This window comes from Carcharhinus amblyrhynchos, chromosome 3 (genome assembly GCF_965287045.1).
Source record: "Carcharhinus amblyrhynchos chromosome 3, sCarAmb.v2.hapA, whole genome shotgun sequence".
Taxonomy (NCBI): Eukaryota; Metazoa; Chordata; class Chondrichthyes; order Carcharhiniformes; family Carcharhinidae; genus Carcharhinus; species Carcharhinus amblyrhynchos.
In genome coordinates this window covers 13,436,749-13,441,774 of record NC_137326.1, presented here as the reverse complement: position 1 = coordinate 13,441,774, position 5,026 = coordinate 13,436,749, and positions in this window count along the sequence as shown.

The window sequence follows — 5,026 nt, the reverse complement described above, 5'->3', positions numbered from 1 at the left end:
GGATGCCCCGGTTTTCTCCCACAGACGTGTTGGTGAGGTGCATTGGCCATGCTAAATTCTCCCTCAGTGTACCCAAACAGGTGCCAGAGTGTAGGGAATTTTCATAGTAGCTTCATTGCAAAGTTAAGCCTACTTGTGACACTAATAAATAAACTTTAAAAAAAGAAAGAATTCAATAATAAAAGAAGAAAATGCTGGAAATATATAAGAGCCTGGCAGCATCTGTAGAGACAGAAATGGAGTTAACGTTTCAGGTTGTGACCTTTCATCACTTTGTGACTCACTTTGATTTCCAAACAACATGGAAAGCAGGAATCATCAATTGCTCCTCACGTACAACTTACAACAAATATAGATAAAAACTGAAATTGCTGGAAATACTCAGTTGGTCTGACAGCCTCTGTGGAGACAGAAATAGAAGTTAACACTTCAGATTGATGGCCTTTCTCCAGAACTGGAGATGTCAAAATATTAACAATCTTAAAGCAAATTCAGAGCTGGGGATGAGAGGGTGTAAGGTTGGGGTGGGACAGAGAACGTTGGAGAGCAAAGTGGACAAAGTAGAGTTTGGAAATGACTAATTGGCAAAAGAGATCAGGGCGCATGGCAAAAATGGGTGAGATGGCAAGAAACAAATGATGGGTCCACAGGAGATGTAAATGGTTATTACAAAGTGGCAGAAAGAGAGGGAATAAAAGAGAATCCCACATGGATTGTTTTCAATGCACCCACCCTCCACTCCACACTATCCCCCGACTCCATCCCCTTTTTACAATCTCGTTACAAGATTATAATCTATTGAACAGTTAACATTTTCCAATTCTGCTGAACTCACAGACCTGAAAGCTTAATTCCGTTTTTCTCATCACAGATTCCGCTCAACATTTCTGGCATTTTGTGTTTTTTTTTAATTTCAGATTTTCAGCAAAATAATATTTTGTTTTTGTTGCTAGGTTATTAACCGCAGTGTTAACCCCGTTTTGAATTTATTACAGTTTTTGTCAATGCAGTCACCGATTTGTTACTGGTTAACAAGAGTTTGGATGTTTTGTGACTTCTTTTGCTTCCTGTAAATAAAGTGCAGAAATTGCAAATTGTTGTGTTCACTGTTGAATCTTTTAAGAGCAGAGGGATATTACATTCATCAATGTGACCCTGTGACAAGACAACACTTTTTTTATATTCGAAATCTCTTAAATAAATTGAACATCCCCATTGTTCGCTGTTCTGTTGTCATGAGTACTATGGCATGTTCTGTAGTTGTGAAACATATACTACTTACACAATGCAATGAATGATGTAGGGCAGTGCAAGGACTGGTCATTTAAGAGTGTTGGAGTGTTGGAAACTTTTTATCTTTGAGGACCATTTAATAACCCAGCGCTGAGTCTCATGGGTCACATATAAAATGTACAGCAATGTACCTGTTGATTTGCTTATATATGAAATGCACTCTCCAGGTCTTAGATTTCTGATTCTGTGCATTTTTTTTTTCATTATTCATTTGTGGGATATGGGTGTCGCTGGCTGGCCAGCATTTATTGCCCACCCCTGGTTGCCCTTGTTCAGAGGTCAGTTGAGAGTCAACCACATTGCTGTGGCTCTGGAGTCACGTGTAGACCAGATCAGGTAAGGACTGCAGATTTCCTTCTCTAAAGGACATTAATAAACCAGATGGAATTTTCCAACAATTGACAACAGTCATCAGTAGATTCTAAATTCCAGATATATTTAATTGAATTAAAATTCCACCATCTATTGGCAGGATTCAAACCCAGGTCCCCAGAACATTAGCTAAGTTTCTGAATTAGTAGTCTATCGATAATACCACTGGGACATCACCTCCCCTAGGGTGTTAGTGCTGTGAGCAGTCATTCCAAAACACGACAAGCCAGATAATGATACATCCCGATTCAAATAGAACTGCATTGCCAGGGATTCATGTGTTACTTTACCAAGATGCATTGGCTACAGGTGACTATGGGCTTGTAGTTGGGACATTCCTGACATATTGGGGGGGAAATTCTCCCAAAAGTGCTGAATTGGTGGGAAAAATGTTCTAGGTTATGACTGTTCTGTCAGTTCAGCTCCTCACCTGAATCTCTGCACTCTGTGCTCTGAAGAGGTCCCAGTCGGGAATCTCATTAAAAACTTGGGGGGGGGGGGAGCGGGTCCCATTCATGCCAGAATTTGACAATTCTGGAACTCTGTGCAGTGGCCCCAAACTGTCAACCTCCTGTTTGCTGGCCAGCTCAATCGCTGCCCAGATTGGACCCCCACAGTATTGCCCCTCCAGCCTTCCCATGGCCTAATCGCGGCCCCCACCACAATTCCCAGGCCAGCCCTGACCCCGGAATGTCCCAATACCCGGGCCCCCATCCCCCAAGCAGTGGCGATCCCCCCATACCCCACTCAGCCCAGTACACCCCGTTATCCCGCTGACTCCCCCCCCCCCCAACCCCAGGGTCAGACCGACCCAGAGGCAGCCCCCACCCCCATCAGACCTTCCCACTCCCCAGCCCAACCCAACTGCTGCCCTCTCGCCATCCCAGACCGATCCCAATGCAGGGTGGCAGCGGGACCCCCTCACTCTCACCAATCGCACCTAGACCCTGTCCACAACAGGCCCCGCCCCTTGGCACTGCCCGATGGCTGAAGGGCAGTGCCAAGGTGCCCCCTGCCGTCTGACCCTGAAGGGCCCCAATTGCCCCCCTTCATTTTGGCGGGGTCTCCGGCTAGCTCCCCAAACATGGGGAATTAGTCTGGACCCTGCCAGGGTGAAGTACTCCTGGTGGGGTGGGAGATTCGATCAGGGCCTAAAATGTCCCAATAATGAGCAAATATACATATTTAAAATAGATTTTAAAAAAGATTCAAACGAGTTACCTGCTTTCCCGCTGGTTTCCAGCGTGGTCTGGCTGGCAACTGTTTGCCGGATCTGCAAGATGCACATGTACTCCCCCCGCACGCACAAATCCCCAGGTGGGCGCGGATGGGAGAATCACGGCCATTGTGTGTGAAGTGGAGATAGATATTGATCAGTGTAAGGAATCCTCTTTGTATACATTTGTCAGAAAAAATGTGCGCTGGTGTGCACTCATATGCTTGGCCTGTCGACAGTTCTGAATCGAGGTGGTCAGATCTGAAATTACAACATGCTGTATCAACCAAATGTTTTTCAATCGGTTAAAATCCTTGAGGTGACAGATAATATTCCATAATTATGTTATATTCCTGTTCCATAATCTTCTATTTGACACACAATGCGCATCAACATCCAGACAGCATACATTATCTTCAACACGTCAGTTTAATTAGACGATCCTCTGTACAAGTTTCTACATGGCATGTTCTCCATTTAATGCAGATTAGGGTCCACTGGATGATGGGCATATGTCTGAAGATATGAGGATAAATTTGGCCAGTATATAATCACTGACTACTTCTGTGGAGTATAGCCTTTTTAAAGTTTATTTATTAGTGCCACAAGTAGGCTTGCATTCACACTACTATGAAGTTACTACGAAAATCCTCTAGTCGTCACACTCTGGCACCTGTTTGGATACACTGGGGGAGAATTTAGAATGCCAATGCACTTAACCAGCATCTGACCAGCACATCTTGTGGTTTGTGGGAAAAAAGCAGCGCTCCAGTTTCCTCCCACACCCCAAAGATGTGCTATTAGGCTGATTGGAGGTAATAAATTGTCCCTAAATTAGTTTCCCTCAATGCGGAATGCCATAAGCATAGATAAGGGTCATGGGTGGAGGGGGGACTGGTAATGTTAAAATGGCGGCGTGGGCTCGTTGGACCGAAGGGCCCGTTTCCCGGGCTGTTTTTGTTCTTTGTTCATACACAGAAAACCCACGCAGAGACGGGGCGAACCACTGTGCCACCGTGCTGCCCAATGATTGTGACGTGAAACCTAATCTGGTTTTGGTTATTGGAAATCTGTTCCAGTTACGTATGGTTTGATAACGATTTCTGCATCTATCATTAAAGTAGAAAGAACAGAGTGTGTTTGCTACCAGTGCACTGCACCAGACGTGACAAGTTTCTAATCTCAGATTTGTCATTGAAACAAGGTTGGAACCTAGGCTGTTTATACGTCATAGTTGGTATATTGACACACCAGATCGGCCTAGTAAATGGACTGCTGAATTGTGGCTTTACATTAACAATCCTCCATGTTTAAGATCTTGACCTTAACCGTGACAATGAAAGGAAATGTCAAGTCAATCCATGGTTTTATTACATATTTCAGGGGAATGGGAGGAGTTATACAATCATCCCTGAGTTTTCCAGAGTATGCTGGTTTATTGGGCTAGTTCTGTCTACAGGGAATGAAGTTACCCAGTCACGTTCTTCGAGAGCTGATGTATTGCTCACAGGACGATGAAATGGGAACAAGAAGGTTTATCCTTGTATACTTTGCTTCTTAAGTGGTATTGTACAGTTCTTTTCAACTCTTGTCTATGCTCCGAGCCAGAGAATGATTCATTGGCCAGAGAGGAAAGAATCATTAAATTTGTCCTGAGGAAGAAGAGTTCTCTCTTTACTATCACCATGCTCATGTGATATCACCTAGTCTGCTCAGAGGCAAAACAGCAACCCAAGTGCAATTGTAAAGGCATTAATCACAATATCTAATCTAATTTAGAATCAACCAGCAGTTCTCCCATCAGCGTTGAACTTCACAATAAAACACACAAAATTTTTGATGGAGGTGCAGTAACACAAATGCAGCAAAGACTTGAGTTCATTATATTTTAGCCTTCAAAGGGTGCTCTACTGTAACTAAATATTTCCAAATAAAACAAAGGTCTCTTTCCTTTGTGACAAATGCACTTGTTGCTCCTTATACATTGTGTGAATTGTTTGTGCTTTTTCTTGTCAGGTTTAAAGCTTATTTGTTTATTCGTCACAAGTAGACTTACATTAACACTGCAATGAAATTACTGTGAAAATCCCCTAGTTGCCATACTCCAGTGCCTGTTCGGGTACACTGAGGGAGAATTTAGCTCGG